At 42.4% G+C, this 21,638-nt stretch overlaps 1 protein-coding gene and 1 pseudogene across 2 annotated transcripts in view; both read right to left on the bottom strand.

The window, feature by feature from the left end:
* TLK1 (tousled like kinase 1) overlaps positions 1–21,638 on the bottom strand; it is a 706,650-nt gene that overhangs the window by 352,032 nt on the left and 332,980 nt on the right. The window lies entirely within an intron of this gene.
* Positions 7,821–7,939, bottom strand: LOC134947334 (5S ribosomal RNA; annotated as a pseudogene).

The following is a 21,638-nucleotide window of genomic DNA, read 5'->3' as shown; positions in this document are numbered from 1 at the left end:
AATACGCACAAAAGGTAAATGGCATTTTCTGGGGGGAAAAAAGGATTTTGGAAAAATTGTGTGGGTACTGCATAAAAAAATTATATTCATGTTAAAATGTAACAAGCACAAACATAAAAAGTAAAGAAAAAAAAACCTCAGCAGCAAAGGGATTACTCCTTTCCCATTTTTGCATATATTATTTTTTTTAATTTTCCAAGTAGCAGCCATTAAAAATACCAATATAAAAGACCAACAGAAGTTGCAAAAAATCACCTTTAAAATAACTATCTCTAAATTAAATAACTTAATTCACTTAGACATAAATCACTGACAAGGTGCAAATGAAAAGCATGGAAAAAAACCTGATGAATAAAATGTTATACAAGATTTAAATAAAATGAAACAACCACTCACTTTGTAGAATACTATTATACCGTAGCTTCAGGCAAACCAAAATAAATACGAAACAAAAACTAACACGAAAACCTTTCTACAGCCAGTCAAGATAATTACTTCACATCAAATATAGAACCATACTTTGTGCTTACACTGAAATATGGAACTGATGGCCATCTTAGCATTATTCCTGAAAGAAATATAGGTGTATATGAAACTTTTTTAAGAAAAGCAGGAAAATTAGAAAGTAAAAAAAACACAAAAAAAACTATTTCTTCCAATTCAAGTCAGGTCATGCATGCAGTTGCTCAAATTTTAATGGACCTGAGCATGGATAACTGCAGCAAAATCATGTCAACTACAGGACCAAACTTTACTTTGTATTATGATCAGAGTTGTCTGGGCTTTCAAATGAAATATGAAAGAGAATTTCAATTTAATACAGATCTGCGGTTATAAGTAAATACTGAATGCCGCATGCATAGTCCATCCTCCATTTACTGTACAAAAAATGAGCATCATAAAAACAGTTCCATTTAGTAGAAAGCTCCATGTTATGATTTATGGCCATTACAATTCAGCAACATATAAACTAAAAAAAAGGTAATTAAAGGCAATTAAGACATTAGAAAGAAAGCCGAATCCTTTTATTTTCAAGCAAATGTTCAATTTGGGGCCCTGGACAAAACAAACAAACATCATTGACTAATCTAGGATTAATCATAATGATCATACAGCTATTGAGACCAATAGAAAAAAGTTAACGGAACCCAACAGTGGTCTACTTTGTATGGTTTTACAGTTGGCGTCAATGTTCAATGCTGGGTAAGCGGTTAAGAAGAGATACTACTTCATATATGATCATCCCAGTGAAAATACTCCACATTGGAAGTAGCAATAGTGGCACCTTTTGGGCAAGTCTCTGGTTCTAAAAATATTTTTAAAGACCAACAGTCAATGCAAGTAGCGTTATAAGAAGAAAAGGTTAAGTCTTGAAATATTATAAGATAAATGTATTTGGTTTTGCAAGGGTTATGGTTTCCTACCAGGTCGTAAATTAAGCATCAAATTTATGGTTTAGCTGTAGAGACGTCTCACTGCTTCAGCTATTTAAGACAGAACCGTTTTCTTGACTGTTCCTAAACTCTCTCTGTAGCACCTGTCCTGTCCTCTCAATAGCAAGCCAGATGTCTTAAGGAATGCTGTTGTACAGATAGCAGACATATGATGCTGTGTGACTTCAGACGCTTGTAAAGGGTCAGAAGGTGATCTATTTCAGGCATCTAGATTTCCATTCATGGTCTGTTTCCGGAAAAGGGTATTTATTGACATCAACAAACAAGGAAAATGTAGAACTTATTTAAGCCAATCACATTGTGAACGGTGAACCACACACATTATAGATGTTTAAAAAAATAAATATATATAAAAAACCAACAAAGTATATGACAGGTAATAACACTGTTTACAATACATATAATAGCAATGTATTAATATGTGTGAGCTTACATGTGATCTGCAGGAGAACCCTGGATACTATCATTGGGTTTCCAAGTATTCCAGGTGAGAATGTGTTAACTATGCATGCATTGTTGATGGGACGAGCGGAGGAGGCAGCCCAGCAGACATAGGAAAATACATTCACAGATATAGAGCCAATATTGCGCAGTGCACAAGAATAGGCTGGCCAGTTTGGTAAAATGTTTCAAATCGCGGTAAGCACACCATGGGCCTGATTCCGAGGTGAACACATTGCCATAGTGGAGCAATTTTATGTAGCTGCGCAGGCATGTAAGTCAGATTGTGCATGCGGCCCGTGCAGAGTTATAGTTCTAATGACAGACGCTTATAGGAAGAGGTATATTGAAAAAGTACTGGCATGTTCCTGGCCAGTGACAGGGAGGTGTTTTAGTGCATGCACAGATGTGGTCAGTCTTATGGACATGATATGGGAGGGTTGCAGTCATGTCGGTGAGAGCAATTGTGTACACAGAAGCTCAATCACTCACATAGGAGGCCATACGCGGATGAAAAACCTGCACCTGCCACGGCGATTGTTCAAGCGTTGATGGTGACTTATGGTAGCATCTAAGGATGCACCAATGGGTATTTGGGCGCACGGATATATACACATATGAAGTACTTTGTATCAGCATTTGTATAAAATCACAGATGGGTGACAGTCAATAGACGCAGCTAGGGGAGCATCTGCTTCCACCAGTGAATCAGGCCCCATGTGTTTCACTGATTTGCTGCATTGTTACTGGTTAGAGAAGAGTGCAGTGGACACGGGGCACTACAATATCATATACCTACCTTCTATAATGCAGCGGATAATGGCATTGCCACAAAGATGTGATTCAATAAGAATGGGCGTCATGACACCTCCCTAGCCAATCCATTTCACCAGGAAGTGAGCAGGATGTGTAAGGAGGAACCGTTCTCTCAGGGTCTATGGTCACTGACCAAAATGTGTGAGTTTCCTGGATGTTCTGGGACAGCAAGGGCCTGATTCTCATTTGGAAGAAAAGCAAAAAAAAAAAAAAGTAACTGTGCACATGGGCAAAAACTATGTTGCACTGCAAGTGGGGGAGATATACTGTAACATGTGCAGAGAGAGTTAGATTTGGGTGGAGTATGTCCAAACTGAAATCTAAAGTGCAGTGTAAAAATAAAGCCGTCTAACATTTGTCGGCTACATGCAAAAGCATCCAGTATTTACACTGCACAGAAAAAAATATATATAAATGTATTTGCTCACTTTGCACTGCAACATGGTTTGTTCCAGACACAAAGTTACTTGTTTTTTTTTTGCTTTACTTCCAAATCAGAATCAGGCCCTAAGTAGGTATGATGAAAATATGCAAACAAAAGGCAAACGGATCATTATCCACCTCATGCTGACCACAGCTGCCCAGACTGACGTGCAAACCATGAAAACATGCAGCCCTGTATATAGACGTGCTGTTCGTATACACCGTTTCCATACACACGTCTGAAGCCATTAGCAGTTCCATTCCTCTCCTACTCCTCACACTGCACCCTAATCCCTTCTCTGTATTGGTGGCTTGTGGTCTCACTGTATTACAGTGGAGATCACTAGAGAGAGATTTTACACAGCAGAAAAGATAGCTAGTCAATATTTCACCTGAAAAGTCGTCATGTGACACATGTGCCCTCCGAGCCTTCACCTACCACCCCATCTCTTACTTTCTTTATGCCTTGTTGGTCCTTTCATCAAATTTCCATGTGAAGAGACATTTTCTATCACGGGATACATTAAGAAAACAAGCTTAATAGGCAGATAGAAACCTGTCTCTAGAATTGTACAGTACATACTCCAGCCTTACAGCTAACTGCTGGTGGAAAATGTGGTCACCTAGAGGTCACATTTCATTGTCAAATTTGTTTGGTAGATTTTGGTACATGCTACCATCCGCATATATGTTATTACCATGTGGTGAATCTTTCTTTAATTAAATTATTTTACATTTTTACTGGACTGTGGCCCCTCTGAATTACCTCCATGGTTTTGCCCATTAGTTAACCAGTTTGCTGCTGCGATCAGATCTGAATTACCCCCCTGTATCCAGGCAGACGTTCAGCAGCTGTTTAATCACCTGCGCGACAGGTGTAGGAGAAATAACCGTTTTCTGTGAAGTGTTTTGCCAGTGAGCCTTACGCTGTTGAACCTAAACACCACTCGCTGCTTTTTAACAGCTGTCAGAACAGAGAATTGTTTTGTGCGACACCTTCTAGGCAAATACGACTGGGTCACAAGATGGGAAACTTGTGGGGGCTTGAGCCCTTGTGCAAGTTATGAAATGATTAAGGGGTATATTCAATTGAAGTCGAAAACTGCCATCTGTCGAAAAGACGGCAGTTTTCGACTTTTTTTGGTCGAATCCTGATTCAATATTTTGCAAAAATTTTCGACAAGTCGATAAATTCAACTTGTCGAAAAGCACGTGGATCGGCGGAACAGCTGCCGATCCAAGTGTTAATCCGACAGGTTTTGGCCCCCTTTTCGACCATCTCAGTCCGACATCAAAATGATGTCGGACTGAGATGCGGACCCGGAGTAGGCGAGGGGGGGGGGAGCCGCAGGGAGACGGGGGGGGCAGCCGGCGGGCATACACGGAGATCAGCGCTACAGTAGCGCTGCAGCTGGATGTCACTGAGCCGCCCAACCTCATGGCAGCTTCCACCCAGCTCCAGCACGCTGCTGGAGCCGGGTGGAAGCTGCCGTGAGGTCGGGCGGCTGAGTGACATCCTGCTGCAGCGCTACTGTAACGCTGATATCTCCGGCTGTCCCCCCGTGGCTCGCCCGCCTCGCCTCCTCTGCGTCCCATCTTAAATTTGACTTGAAAAAGTCGAATTAAGATGGGGATTGAATAGGGGTTGTCGGATCCATTCACATTCCGACAAATACATGTCGGAATGGATCCGACTTTAATTGAATATGCCCCTAAAAATAAAAAAGGCTCATATACTGCTCAATGGAATACATATATACGTTTTACCGGCAGACGGGATGCCGGCTGTCAGTATCCCGACAGTGGCATCTCTTCTGCCGGAATTCCAGCAGCGAGTCCCCTCCGGGCTCACTGTGCTCGACACGATCTGGGCCTGCTGGCTTGTTGTACTCACCACAGGTTATATACCCACACGGTTGGTGGCGTGAACACACCAACTGAGAGGGAATGCCCGGAGGTGGCTGGGATTCCGGACTTCGCTATTTCACCGGTTGTCGGGATTCCGGCGTCGGTCTCCTGAACCCCGAGATTCCGACAGCTGGTATTTTAACTGCACCCCCTGCTCATTAACTGGTGGACACATCTTGTAATTTTGCCAATTCTTAATGGCTTGCTCATTGCATGTTGGTTTATTTGGACGCAATTTATGCAGTTTAATCATGAATTGCGTCCAACTTCACATGTCCGTCTAAGCGTCTCTGTCCCCCTACACATGTACCATTTGCCAACTAATGGAACCACTTGCTGCTGTGACAGAGTGAAGCAGGGCATCCAGTGAGACTGCAGTGTGGAACTGTGCAGCTGTATAGTCATATACCTGTAAGTCAGGGTCATTGTCAAAGTCAAACATTTCCCGTAATAAGGCTAACAAGAAAGTACAGGTGCAGCAACAATATAGGCAATCAAAAGCCTTTTTCTGTATTTTAGCATACATACATATTAAAACATACACTGTGGGAGCAGCGATAATTGGCTAAGCTATAACTTGCATGTTATGAGTATGAAACATTTTCCATAAAAGAAAGTAATTATAGCTGGAATTTCAGGTTGCGGGAGTGAAGTAACAAAGAATAAGCCATAACACACAACTGACAAACTAAGACAATGTTTGTCAAATCCTAAAAACATGAAATATTGTTAATATTGGAATCTCATATTTCATTAGGAAAGTAAACTGTATTTCAGGCATCAATTTCCATTTACGGTTCTTCCTCAGCTAATTTGTCTCCCCTGCATTTGTTTCCTCTCGCAAAGCAAAAGGTTTACAGTTCACCTATCCCAAATTGTAAGTGCTACGGGAAACAATGCAATGGAACTGCCACGGGAATTCTACACAAAACCAATAATCCAATATAGGCATTATGGTACATGTCCCGCTTTACAGACACTGGGCCTGATTCAGAGGAGGCTGCTGCTGCGTCCGCTCTAGCGCCCGTTGATGGAATCACGGATTCGATAAAGTGCAAATTCTAGTTTCAGTCGTCCCCTTGTAAACTAACATGCGTCTGATTGTGCAAGCCCTGAGACTCCTACTTTCTGCTCTCCTTCATGCACTGGCACCGCCGCTGCAAGACAGTCTACCACTGCCGCACCATCGCTTTTACCATCGTCACTTGCACCTGTCTACGGCAGGCGCAGTGACTACGGTTAATAATGGCCTTTGTGGCAGCGGGCGCTAGAAATGACACGCCCATAAGATGGATTTGTTTGCGATCCCTTAGGGTCACCTCTTTTACACCAGAGAGGAATGCTCATCGTTTTTCCTCTCCAGTTCTAATAACATTGTGTAGACACTCAGGCGCCGTAGCAAAGGCGCCGTAGGGATTTCCAAGATATTTTGTGTATGTGCAGTAGCAAATAATTGATCAACTACATGAACATCAGCAGTGCGTGCAGTTAGTTTCCACCTCTGAATCAGGCCTACTGCGTCCCAATAAAATCTAGTGCTCAAAATAAGTCTCAGTTGATGGTTTGTCAAGCAGTATCTTACACCTTAAGGCCCATACACATTAGACGATGTCGCTCTGTGAGCGACATCGTCTAACGTTTCCCCCTCCCGGGCCGGCCGGTCGGCGGCCGCCTGTACGCACTGAGCGATATGACCGCTCATATCGCTCAGTGACGTCACGCCCCCGCCAGCCCTGCATGAAGGTCGTGGACGACAGTCCACATCCTTCATGCATGCCCTACCGACAGCGACGATCGTTGCCGACCCGCGGGGCCGCGCATCGGTCGTCGCTGGCGGCATACACACTGTACGATAAAATGAGCGACGTCACTCAAGGAGGGGGAAAATGAGCGACGTCGCTCATTATATCGTTAAGTGTGTATGGACCTTTACAGAACTGACATGGCACCAATGTAATGTGTGAGCGTTATTCACACACTTAGAGGAGCACTACATACCAAAATTGTATATTTCATATACAAAGCACAAAGATGAACTACATAATCCGGGGGGCTATTTATATGGACCAGGTGCTAAGTAACAATCTGTATTGCTCCATGGAGAAGGCTGTAATCAGTGGCAAATTTTATCTATGGGCTGTAGGACCGCATTTTTCTCTGAGAGGGATTCAACCAGATCCCTCCCAGCACACCCAAAGGCCGCTGCGTCCCTCTGTGCTTGCCCAGAAGTGGAGTGACCGGCGAGGCTTGCAAAGGACAGCTCTTATGTGATTAGTATGAATGTGATGTGTGCCGGGATGTACCGCCATTAGTTAGTACATCCCAGCTTTATATATTGAAATAGATGTTCCAGCAAGAGGGTATTCCTGTATACCAGCAATCTGTAATGCTGGGATGCAGCCAAATACAGGGAAAGAAGATAGCAATATGCTGAATTTGCTTTAAGTTATACATCTACTCCTGAAAGAGCAATGTGTAGCAGCGTCCAACTCCCCGCTATCACGGAATAAGAAAGTATGTAATCTATTATGGGACCCTTGGGCTCTACTGGTGTAGGTGTATCAGCGTAGGATGTTGTATAAGCATGCTCATGGAGTTACAGTATAAGGCTAAGATGATCAGAAGTTATCTGGGTGAGACTGGATGACAACTTGAGAATTCAAATAATCACCAGGATGCCTGACCTGTACCCCTTGTCCTAGAACACTAGCAATGAGCAAAGGAAAGGAGATAGAGATTCAAAGTAAGTAGAAGACTCAACTCTCAGGGCAACAGCAATAGCTACAGTACTTTGTATTCCCAAGTGGTCTCTCATCCAAGTACTAACCAAGCCCAACACTGTATAGCTTCCAAGATCGGACAAGATTGGGCGTATTCAGTGTGGTATGACTATAGGAGGAGGCTGGATGGTTCTGAGAGAAGGAAACTCACCAACCCTGGAATGAAGGAGGGAAAACAGGAACAGTCCGGGTGGAATATGAGAAGGAGGAGTTACCCTAGACACCAGCCTGTGGAATAACAGAAGTCAGCATAGCACACAGTATAACCATCACATAAGACACACTACTAGCAATCCTGGCTAGGTGACATGTAGAGGCAGCAGAATAGTGGGGAACAGAATGTAGAAGCAAATGAATTGTTAAATAGTCATAGAGGAGAAATGTTGTCTTTGGTATCAGATGGCTGATGTACAGGACCGACACTGAACTGACACTGGAGTAGGATGCAGAAAGCACAATATCCAAATATGACAGGAATGCTTGACAGCGCAGGTACAGCAGGATAACTGAAGATGTTATACAGGTACAGGATATATGGATTTCCAGAGGACATTTGCAGTAGCAGGATGAAGGGATATGCCATAGACAATTTGCAAGTGTAGGGTACCTAGTCCTAGTTATGATGAAGACATGGATGAATGGATATCCAGTCATGGATGAATGGATAGCCAAGTTAGAACAGCGTTGAACAGTACACCCAGTTATGCAAAGATGCAGGCCAGGACAGAGAATCAGGAAATACAAATTATAGCACTGGACAGGACTTCAAAATATACTGAGAACAGAACTGGGCAGGATTCCAGGATATACTGTTGGCAGCGCTGGACAGGATTCCTGGATATACTGTTGGTAGCACTGAGCAGGACACAGAGATAGTTTAAGACAGTGCTGGACAGGATACCAGGATATGCTGATGAAAGTACTAAACTGGACTTCAGGATATGCTGATGAGGGCGCTGGGCTGGATTCTAGGATATGCTTATGACAGACCTGGTCAAGATTCAAAAATATGCTGATAAGAGCGCTGGCCAGGATACACAGGTAGCTGAAGGCGACGCTGAGCAGGATATCAGGATGAGATGTATCAGCGCAAGCCAGGACACAAAAGAAGTTGAAGGCAGCGCTGAGCAGGACAGTTGGATTAGGTGTATACCAGGACACACGTATAGCTTGAAGTAGGAACACGCTGACACTAGACAGGGATAGCGATATAGAATATAAAACATTCATCTGTGGTGAGAAGCTATCCCAAAGGGAAGGCGTTGCTCAGACCTGGTTTGCAGAGTCCTAGGTTTAAATAGGAAGTGGTAAATGCTCATTGGAGCTGGAGTCAGGTGACTGCTGCAGCACTGGGATTGGCTAGAGAATCGCATGGAGCAATTTAAGATGGCCACGGCAATGATGCCAGATAGTTTGTTTATAAACATGTCAGAAACTACAGTGAGGGCTGTGCAAGCCTTGGAGACTTGCAAAGCATGCTGATATGACAGCGCCAAGTTCGGTAAGTGATACTAAGACCCCAATTTGTGACACCCACTTCTTTAAAGAAAGGATGGAGCAACATTCAACATTTTTGCTATAGTGTCGCAATTAAATTTGATACAGGTAAAAATGGAAGATGTCAGTCGTCACAGGCCCTGTGCATGAATACTCCAATCCTTTTCTGCACAGAAAGTTTGTATGTCATTCACACTCTGCTGGCTCAGTTACAGTAGCGCCCTCACATCCTAACATGGCAAACTGCTGAAGTGAGATGAGAGAGCCGGAGGATGAGCATATTAACTGTAGTTAAGTATAAACACTTATTATTTCATGTATCACATAGCTCCGTAATACACCGTTTTTGTTTTCTGCTTATGTCAAATAGTGAATTTGTTTTGTGCCTTACTTTATTGTCAGAAATAATGCTGGAAATAGAAAAAATCAAAATCTGTTTCCCAAACCGGCTGAGTGTGGCACTACTCTGACTTAGGGGGTTATTTAGAAATGGACGCAGATCTTGCTTGCCCGCCGCAAGATCTGCATCCATCTACACACAGGCGGAGGCCGCCCAGAACAGGGCAAGGCTGCCCAGCATGTGTGTGGTGCAATTTAATTACGAACGCATCGAATAGAGGTTGACCTTTGCATTGGCAGGCGGTCCGGCGCCATTTTTTTCTCGGAGTGGCTGCGTGTGACGTCACGCAGCTGCCCCAGAAACTATCCTGCCACGCCCGTTTTGCCCGCCACGCTCGTGAAACTCTGCACGTCAGAAGCATGGTGAAGGGTCACGCACGCACACTGCGGCCAGTGCTCGTGTGCAGACCCGATTGACGCCGCCGCTGCGTACAGATGCGTGGCTGCGTCCAGGTCTGAATAGATCCCTTAATTAATTGAAGGACTTCTAAATTGTAATAACTGTCACAAATTATCAGTAAAATATAGGACACAGACAAGGGTATAAATCTAAGAAGTAGCCCTAATCATATTAAATGTTTAATTAAATAATAAAAATGTAACACAAGGAAACACTGTAGAAAGTATATTAAATTGGCTGAGCTGATATCTTGATTATGAGCAGTTAATTGAAGTTTGGTGCCAGGCATATGCACAATGACCGAAGTGGCATCACGTACATTTCTGTGCAAATATATTACAGCAACATCAAGGATGACGTTTTAAAAATAAATAAAAAAATCCAGGTATGTTGCCATAGTAACACAATGCATACCAGCAATACAATTGCTTTGTTCTCTGCTGGATCACACACAGGTGACGCCCAATCTCTCAGCTGGCACAGTGCAAGCCAGCATTATATATCTAAAATACAAATGAAAGCGTATTCTTAGCATCCACAAATATATTGCATTTTGTCTTTTGCAGGACAACTTCCTGCTGTGCTTTTCAATTGAAGGTTATCAAAAATACAACCACAGAATAGGTTTTTAGAGCTAAGGAAAACATTTCCCCATGTAGTCTGTCAAAGGCAAGTGTGCCTGTGTTCTTTTAATTCACACTTTAATTTATATCAGTCAGACTATTAGAAGTTACATGTAATTGTTCTAACCAAGTATTCTTATTTCAAATTAACCAAGTAATCCAATGCTGAATGTGTTCTAAAACAAGCACATTGAGCATGGCTCCCTCTGTACATCTGTGAGTTTTTCCTACTGTAGGCTTTCAATTTACTACAGAATATGTAAAAAGAACCTACACTAAAGCAAAATCATTTTCAAATATGAAGTACTAATACACAGAGGATTTTAAAATACAGGATGAAAAATCACGTCCATTTAGAAGAATACACCTGGCCCTGTGGATGTCTGGGGAAGTAAAAGACTGAAATGACTTGAATATATTAAATAAGCACAGAAATGCTGAAGGGACTTATTTAACAATTATTGTGTTAATGTCCCAAAAATTTTACTTTCTTATCATGGTGATTTAAAATTACATTTTGGGGCAATTTATCATAGGGCATCCAATAAGTGCCTGTTTACATCAAGATTCTGCGCCAGCTCCTCAACTGCACATGCATGGGCATCAATCACAATGATTGTAATGAAATTGGGAAGAGGTCCAGCCCACTGTGGATATATCAGAAGATTCTTCTTTGGCTGGGCTTAATCCATAGGGGAAAACGAGCTAAAGCCATCTTAAGATGGCATTATCTAATTTAGAAGGTTGGTTAGGATTGGTCAACAGTTATAATGTCGACAGTGGCAATGTCAACATTCATCAAATTTACTTGGATGATATGTCGACATGATGAGCTGTTAACAAATGGGCCCCGATGTTTTAGTGGTGTCTTACGTTGTCTCGGCGGCTGCAGTGGTTCCAGAGTCTTCTTCTGGGTCCCAGTGGGGATCAGCACTAGCAACAATGTCTCAACAGCGGCTTTCTTGGGAGTATTTACCCAACTATTTCTAATCCTATTCCCTCCCCCTAGTGTTTAACCATACCCCCACCCAAACCCCAATGGTTTCTGTTGACCTTTTGGCCAGATACCAAATTAGACAAGCTCTAGAAAGTGGAGCTCTTTGGAGTAATGTCATACCAATACAAAAATAGATTGTATCTTAGATTGATAGAGCTCAGACTAGTTTAAATCAAAATTAACTTTTGGTTATTTTGGAAGGAACATCAGATAACAAATGATATTGCTAGAAATAGAATAAAAACAGCAAAAATACCCAAAAGTAGAGAGTAAGCCATGTCCAATTATTACGTAAAGAAAGCAAATAAATTGAAGAAAAGGAGGAAAAAGAAAGTAGAGGCGACATGTCAGATTGCAAAGTGGAAGGGACAGGGGCATAACTAGGTATGGGTGAGTGGTGCTGCCTAGGGGGTGACACCGTTGATCCCAAAGGCAGCAGCATTTGATTTGCAGGAAGACTAGAATGGCACCATGCAGCATGTAGCATCCTTAGGGAGGGATGTTAAGTGGATGGATTAAGATCCTGAGAGAAAATGGAATCTCTAGATTCAGGATAAAGGGCAAGAATCACCTAATAATAGACCAGAAGGTAGAAAGCTTATGGCAATGACACCCGATGTGGCTAAAGGAGCCTTCTGAAGGACATTTCTTAAACACTGAGATAAGGTGCTTGGAGCAAACTTATGCAGTATGGTTGAGATCAGGTCATACTTACCTTCTTTAAAATCCCCGCTCCGGGAGAAGCCAAGAGAGGACATGCATGTGGCAGATGACAGGGGCAGACTCTTTGCATCATTAGGCCCTGCCCCCTCATGACAAAATGGACTGCTCATCTATGAAGAGGGGGCGGGTCAAATAATCACACCCTATTAGTACCGCCCCCTTCCTTCCAGACATTATTCTCACTATCCTGCCTTTTACAGTAGTAAGTGGGCTAAATGCGGAAGGACCAGCCACTCTTCCAGAAGCCAGGGGGACTCCCCAAAAATATGGGAAGGTAGGCAAGTATGGATCAGGTACTACCTGTAAAGGAGTTTCTAGCATTTCCTTCTATATTGATGCAGATGGAACTTGCAGCACCATTTTGCCTGATTTCCTCCAACTCCTCACCAAAATTAACTTTGTAACCAGAATCTTGTTTTTGTATTGGTTGTTACCCACACTGTTCCTAAATATTCTATACTTCAGCTGTAGCAGAGGGACATTTAATTGCTTTGGTCTATAAAAGTTAATAAAACGACCCAAAAAGTATTATACAGACCTCATGTAAGAGCTGTGGTCAATCTTCTGAATATCTAAAATGATCCTGTAGTGAGATACAGTAGTAGGTCCTTGAATTAACTGATTTCGCAAGAACTAGAGAACCATAAATTGACCATTATAATTTTATAAACACAAAAATCATTAAAAAAAAAAGACTTAAAATACAGAAATATGCATATATGAGGATTGTATAAATTGTGACCTACAAGCAGTGTCCATGGGAAGGCACTATTGCAGCTGAGTTTGGGAAAATGCATTAACATTAGCTAGTCCACCTTAGTCGTTCTATTTATTATGTATTAAACAACTGAGAGGTCTTACTACACTTCTCTCCAGGCCAAGTTAAAACACAGACCAGTAAATTACCTACACACCTTCACTACAAAATGGAATCTAGCTTTCAGTGAACTTTCCGGTGCCTTAGCTATTGAGGGGTTCCAGATAGGATGACTACAACTTTGATCACTAAAAACCGGATATAAAATGTAACCAAGATATCCTGACTATTATTTCTGAAGAATAATGTCTATGTAACTTCTCTCCCATCACTCTCTTTGACCCTGGGAGCAGAATGTGCTACTTTTTAAAGACTTTTAATCTCGGGTCCTCAAGCTTTAATGTGTGCCTTACATTATTATTATTTTTTTTTTAACATAGCACTGCTGCCCCAAATATATATTTGAATTAAAGTGGACTCTTGGGAGGATACCTGTTTACATGTCCTTCATATCATACTTGCCTACCTGACCCTCTATATGAGGGAGAAAATGCTCTGTTCCTGGACTTTCCTGGTAATGTATGATTGCCATCAGCTGTGGTGAGCTAGTTAATTGATAAGAAAGGTGTTTCACCACAGGTGATGGCAATCATACATTACCAGGAAAGTCCAGGAACAGAGCATTTTCTCCCTCATGGAGAGGGTCAGGTAGGCAAGTATGCTTCATATTGTTTAGGCAAAAAAATAATAATATGTAATTATAAAAAAAGTTGCTCAACAAAAAAAAAAGAAAATAGTAACAGATGTGACACATGTAATAAAGACAGTCCTTCTGTCATCTCATTCTCATGATTAATTTATTATATATATTAAGCCAAACTGAGCAATATTTTAAGAGAAAAACAGGTTTGGCTTGCTTAGTAGTTCATAAATAGGACTTAATGTGTCACAAATTAAGGTGTCATTTTGCTTCTAAACAACATAATAACAAGAACTAGCTTCAGCTGAAAAACACTCTTTGAAGCTCAACGAACAATCAAAGAATTCATGTAAAGTAGCTCAGTAACGATGCAACAAATGACATTACTGGGCAACCGGTAGATATCCTTGCTGCACAATGTTAGTAATCCTTTAGCAAAGCCTGATGGTTATATTCAGTCAGGAAAAAGCAAGAATAAGCATTCTTTAGACGCATTAGTAAAAGGGTAAAAAAGCAAAATGGAGAAATAGTAATGCTGAAACCATGAAGAAGACAAAGTCCTTTTTGCTCTTTATCTAGTGTTGAAAATTCAAAGGTGAGACCTACTGCAAGGGCCAACAAATATTTTACAGTCTCTAACGTCATCACTCCCCGAGATACCATTTACATTAGCTAATTGGGACTTCTCAAGTTTTACAAACTCTGCTCTTTTCTCCCAGTTTTAGTTCCTCTATGGCAGTGTTTCCCAACCGCGGTCCTCAAGGCACACTAACAGTCCTGGTTTTAGTGATATCCAGGTTTAACTTTGAACACAGGTGACTTAATTAGTACCTCAGTTATTTTCATTTAACCATCTCTGCTGAAGCCTGGATATCACTAAAACCTGCACTGTTGGTGTGCCTTGAGGACCGCAGTTGGGAATGCCTGCTCTATGGAATAACCCTGCTTCCTATAGACATAGACCACTGTCTGTTTCATTTCTGGACCTATCACAAAATTCTCTTTCCTCTTGATATCGCACCCTTACATACATTCCCTGACTTTGCTAGTATGAAAGCTCGCTTCACTCTCCCACACAAGCTCTTCTACCAGTTTTTACAAATACTTGCAACTCATCTCTACCTCACCCATGGAATCACTGTGCAGGCATCATCACACATCTAAAGGGCTTATCTCAACTATATATCAATTTCTACTCTCCTACAACCAACCCCTTAGAGAACTGGCCTGGAGGCGTGATGTTGGTGAAACTCTGGCTGCCGAGTAGTGGTCCCAGATGAGGATGAAAGTTTCTAACAGCTCCATCTCAGTGTATATTAAAGAAAACTCATATAAGCTCTATGCGCAATGGTATTTTGTACCTTCTCATCATCACTCCATTTATTCCAATGCTTTCGAATTGTGTTGGTGCATGTGTGGTGACGGTCAGCAAGTCACCAGGAAGCCTCCAACTTCCCAATGAAGGAACTGCACCAGGGATGAGTTATCTCCTTACTGGCAGCACAGCCACTCGATCACTTGGTAACAGCATTATGTGTAAGGGGCACTACTGTGTGAGCATAATGTGTAAGGGGCATTACTAGTCTGTGGGTATAATGTGTAAGAGGCACTGTTATTTGGCACTATTATTCTGTTGGCATAATGTGTAAGAGGCACTACTACTCTGTGAGCATAATGTGTAACGCTCCCTTGGCTCTCTTCCACAACCTCACCTTTGTAGCAGAGTTTGGTTGTTCTTAATCGAGTTTTAAGTCTCCTACACAGCTTTTTCGGTTTCAGTTAATGACTGTGTTTTACCCTACATACGATAATGATGATCATTATCACCTGTTTGGTATGATTGGTTAATCATACACCTGACTATGGGGGTCATTCCGAGTTGATCGCTAGCTGCCGTTGTTCGCTGCATAGCGATCAGTGCAAAAAAAGGCTAATCTGCGCATGCGTATGCACCGCAATGCGCATGCGCGACGTACGGGTACAAAGAGCATCATGGTTTTGCACAGGTTCTAGCGAAGCTTTCAGTCGCATGGCCGAACGCAGGAAGATTGACATGAAGTGGGCGTTTCTGGGTGTCAACCGACCGTTTTCAGGGAGTGCTTAGAAAAACACAGGCGTGTCGGTAAAAACGCAGGCGTGGCTGGGCGGGTGTGTGACATCAAAAGCCGTCCCTCCGTCTTTAGAATCAACGCACACAAAGAGTAACTACAGGGCTGGTCTTGTTTTGCACAAAATGATTTTGCAGGCGCTCTGCTGCAAAGCGAAAATACACTCCCCAGTGGGTGGAGACTATGCGTTTGCACGGCTGCTAAAAACTGCTAGCGAGCAAACAACTCAGAATGACCCCCTATAATCCTGCAAAATCCCTGACTTTGTGCAAGTGAACCTAGAAGAATTTATGCGGTTATGAAGGCGAAGGGTGGTCACACTAAATATTGATTTAATTCACTTTGCATTTTGTTAATTGATAAAAAAAAACTATTAACACTTCTATTTTTGAAATCATTCTTACTTTGGAGCATTTTTCCACACCTGCCTAAAACTTATGCACAGTACTGTACAGTATATCTGCTTGTGAGATGATTCACATTAGCCCTACCCTGGGTGCGAGCTCCATCCGAAAACAGCTCACCTCCGAATAAGGCGCAGTTCCGTCTACACGCTCCTGATAACATTTTGCTAAGTGCAAACCTCCCAATATATGAACGAAGCAGGAACAGCATTTTGTGTGCATCACGCCCCTGATACTTGTCAGATTGGCGGGTGGTCGCACATAATAGCCCTGTTACACATCACACTGGCGTCATCCCTAGTAGGTTCTGAGCTGCTGGGAACCCCATAAGAGGTTTTTTATTATATTAAGTTATATTATATGTAGTGATAGTGATTTATTTTAAAAAAAGAGGGTGGATTAAAGTGTGGACTCTTAAATTAATAATTATTGGAGTAATCATTTGATTAATAAATCAAATCTATGCCTATAATACACAGATCCAAATGCAGACCTTTGGAGTTATGGTGTCAGGGTCAGCAAGCAGGGGGAATACTAGTAAAATTCTAAATTGTACAGTATAGGAAGATATATTAGCAGCTTCGAATATTGCCATACAGATACGGCCTCCCATGTACACATAATTAGCAATTTAATAGACTAACATACTATCAACATGTTAAAAAAAATAGATTATAAGATTTGTGTAATATACTTAATTTTCAACTGTTAAACCAGGCATAATTCTATGCATTATAAAACAGGTTAATATGACAGGTATGCTCAATGTGAAGCAATGGTTGTGACAATATAGGAACTCAACCATAATTCTAGGTGTCAAAAGACCTTGCTGGAGGTGGACGTTCTGAGAAAACAGGTTAAACACAGCCCACACTCCTACTACTTGCCTTTTAGTAGAAAGCATAAAAGCAAGTATAGCAAAGGCTTGCAAAGTCGATGAGCCATAAAATGATGAATCATAAGGAATAAATCCCACGCTTGTCCGTTCTCATTTTATTCCACCACCTCTTACGTATTATCTACAATGTAACACTGTCTCTCATAGCTGCTCTTGTATAATGCTCTGTACTACTTTGTAACACAACAAAGACCTCTGCACATCACATACTGGTGTCACAGTGCGATCCGGAAAATAACAAGGGGGATCATGAAATAGTTTTCATTTGGTAAAAAAATATTTTCATCACCTTTTCAATCTTTATTAGATATAGCAAATATTTTGTCTGTTCAGGGCCAGATTAAGGTTTGTGGAGCCCCAGGACAACATAATAGTAAAATAGTATACAGGCAATGGTATTAAAAAGTAGAATGTGTACTGTAAATACTATCACATACCTCCCAACATATAAAAACGGGACCCTTGTGTGCCAAACGCATGCGTTCAAAAGAGTGCATGGCATGGTTTCTGTAGAATGGGGGCGTGACCTCGGGTGGAAGGACCCGAGGTGCCGGAAGGCCTCACACCACGTCCTTGTTTTCTTCACTCTGGAAGCGTGCCCAGTGCTCCCCAAGCAGTTGGGTTACCCCCATGCTCACCTTCCCGCACTGTTTAGATGACGCGCGGCCCGCTAATGGCAAGGCAGGACAATTGGGAGGTATGCTATCAGCATCACAAAAGTGTCGAACACACTGTAGTGCCCCCGGCTGACATTATGCCACACACAATTCCCAAGTACACATTATGCCACAGTGACCCCACGCAAGTGATGTAACTATTTGTGGGGGGCCTCTGGCCTCCTTTGGGCTGATTCAGATGTGGACACTGTAGCACGGCCCCTGTAACTCTGAACGCAGCACAGTGGCTGAGCTAAATTATTTTAAAGCTGCAGGATGCGTCTTTAGTAAATAGACACCCACTGCAGGCTTGGCTGATCTGCTGCTGCATCCACAGACACAGCATCGGATCCCTGTGCGTGAATATCAACACCCTAAGGTTACTCAGAATGGCTGCCAGAACCATTCAATCTGCATGTCCCAGTTTTGACAAATGTTCCCCTTCACCACTCTTCCCCGCCCCCAAACTGAGTTGCAGGCTGCGAATGATGTTGCAGGACTAGATGTGCTCATGCACAGTGCACCATCTGCGTATGCGGAGATCTCAAACCACCGGAAATGTGCATTAACATTGAGTTAATGTATATCTCTGAACAGGCCCCTTGTTGTTAATCCGCCACCATGTCTGTTCCTGCACATCTAACGGATGTTGATTAGTGATATTACCCTCTGCAATAACAATATATGAAAAATGTTTTGCTTACAAACAAACAGCTATTTTGAAGAGAGGAAATGTAATCCATCTACAACACAACGGAGAGCACAGTACACAAGAGTCATGGCAAACAGTTCTAAAATAAAAGCAATCAATTTTACAAACATACTTTTTCTAGTGGTAAAGTGCCATGCATGTGTCCCACAGGAACTGCAATTTGTAAACTGCAACACGGGAACATGCTATAAATTATAAATAAAAAGACATCCCCCAAAGAAGAATGGGGCAGATGTATTAACCTGGAGAAGGGATAAACCAGTGATATATGCAAGGTGATAAAGGCACCAGCCAATCAGATCCTAACTGTTAATTTACATATTGGAGCTGATTGGCTGGTGCCTTTATTACCTTGCACATATCACTGGTTTATCACTTCCTTATGCCTTCTCCAGGTTAATACATCTGCCCCAATATTACAAGGAAATAAAGACGTGTCTGTCCGTGTATGCACAGGACAATGTATACACTATATTCTAGTGGTTTTTAAATATCTGTCACACCAGAATAACATGGGAAATGACGAAGATGTAGTCAGCCTAACTGTATGCGGATACAAAACCCCCCTTGTGGAAGTCTGAGTTCTTAGTTTTGTTTTCATTTTCTAGGAAATGCAAGATGTTTCAGTCCATAGGTTGTAGCAAAGGAATATGGCTCATTGTCTGGTTATTAATGGGGCAGTTGGAATGTATATATACTGTAATTATTGGAGAGTGAAATAAAGTAATCTATACACTAACATTTCCTCTTAGCCTAAACACAACAGAGCAAGAAATCTTGTTGGTTACCTACTTGCCTGGCGTGGTCTCATTATCTGCGACCACACCAGGCTGTGCGTTGTCGCGACCAGTCAGAAACAATGAGTGGGCGGCTGTTGGAAGATATTCTTCTAGAAGCCGAGCAGCCGACACTCCCTGCATCCCTCCTCTCTCCCCAGTGTCACTGCTGATCGGTCAGCACAGTAGGACTCCCCACCAAGTGGCTGCACAAAAGAGCAGCTGCCTCAGAAATGTGAGTTTACCTGTCCTCAGTATGTACCCGGCGGCTGCTCAGATAAGCAGTCCCTGGGGAAGTCAAAGTTGCAATGGTCCCAATGATCTGGTTGTGATGGTCGCAATGTTCTGATGTTTGAGGGAAAAAACAAATATATATATCCTCACTTGTGATCCGGCACTCTGTGGGTTAATGCTGCATACTTGCCCAGGTGCCTTCAGTAAGGGGACAGCACCCCTAATATAATAAAAAAAAGCAGCGGCACTCCAACACTTGTGAAAAAAATTGGAAACAGCAGTGATCATTTAATCAACGTTTCAGGGTGTTACCCCCTTCATCAGGTCCTGATGAAGGGGCTAACACTCCGAAATGAGGATTAAATGATCACTGCTGTTTGAAACGTTTTTCACAAGTCTCAGAGTGCCGCTCCTTTTTGTCTATCTATCTACAGTGCATCTGGAAAGTATTCATAGCGCTTCACTTTTTCCACATTTTGTTATGTTACAGCCTTATTCCAAAATGGAATAAATTCATTTTTCCCCTCAAAATTCTACACACAATGGGGGTAATTCCGAGTTGATCGCAGCAGGATTTAGTTAGCAGTTGGGCAAAACCATGTGCACTGCAGGGGAGGCAGATATAACATGTGCAGAGAGAGTTAGATTTGGGTGTGGTGTGTTCAATCTACACTCTAAATTGCAGTGTAAAAATAAAGCAGCCAGTATGTACCCTGCACAGAAACAAAATAACCCACCCAAATCTAAATCTCTCTGCACATGTTATATCTGCCTCCCCTGCAGTGCACATGGTTTTGCCCAACTGCTAACAAAATTCCTGCTGCGATCAACTCAGGATTACCCCCAATACCTCATAATGACAATGTGAAAAAAAAAATTATTTTTTATTTTTGTAAATGTATTAAAAATAAAAAACTAAGAAATCACTTGTACATAAGTATTTACAGCCTTTGTCATGAAGCTCAAAATTGAGCTCAGGTGCATCCTGTTTCCACTGATCATCCTTGAGATGTTCCTACAGCTTAGTTGGAGTCCACCTTGACAAATTCAGTTGATTGGACAGGATTTGCAAAGGCACACACCTATCTATATAAGGTCCCACACTTGACAGTGCACGTCTGAGCACAAACCAAGCATGAAGTCAAAGGAATTGTCTGTAGACCTACGAGACAGGATTGTCTTGAGGCACAAATCTGGGGAAGGGTACAGAGAAATATCTGCTGCTTTGAAGGTCCCAATGAGCACAGTGGCCTCCATCACCCGTAAATGGAAGAAGTTCGGAACCACCAGGACTCTTCCTAGAGTTGGCCGGCCGTCTAAACTGAGCGATCGGGGGAGAAGAGCCCTAGTAAGGGAGGTGACCAGGAACCTGATGGTCACTCTGTCAGAGCTACAGCATTCCTCTGTGGAGAGAGAGAACCTTCCAGAAGGAAAACCATCTCTGCAGCAATCCACCAATCTGGCCTGTATGGTAGAGTGGCCAGACGGAAGCCACTCCTTAGTAAAAAGCACATGGCAGCCCGCCTGGAGTTTGCCAAAATGCACCTGAAGGACTCTCAGACCATGAGAAACAAAATTCTGTGGTCTGATGAGACAAAGATTGAACTCTTTGGCATGAATGCCAGGTGTCATGTTTGGAGGAAACCAGGCACCACTCATCACCAGGCCAATACCATCCCTACAGTGGAACATGGTGGTGGCAGCATCATGCTGTGGGGATGTTTTTCAGCGGCAGGAACTGGGAGACTAGTCAGGATAGAGGGAAAGATGAATGCAGCAATGTACAGAGACATCATGGATAAAAACCAGCTCCAGAGCACTCTTGACCTCAGACTGGGGCGATGGTTCATCTTTCAGCAGGACAACGACCCTAAGCACACAGCCAAGATATCAAAGGAGTAGATTCAGGACAACTCTGTGATTGTCCTTGAG

The sequence above is a fragment of the Pseudophryne corroboree genome, chromosome 7 (genome assembly GCF_028390025.1).
Source record: "Pseudophryne corroboree isolate aPseCor3 chromosome 7, aPseCor3.hap2, whole genome shotgun sequence".
NCBI classification, from domain to species: Eukaryota; Metazoa; Chordata; class Amphibia; order Anura; family Myobatrachidae; genus Pseudophryne; species Pseudophryne corroboree.
This window is presented reverse-complemented; position numbering and strand designations above follow the sequence as displayed.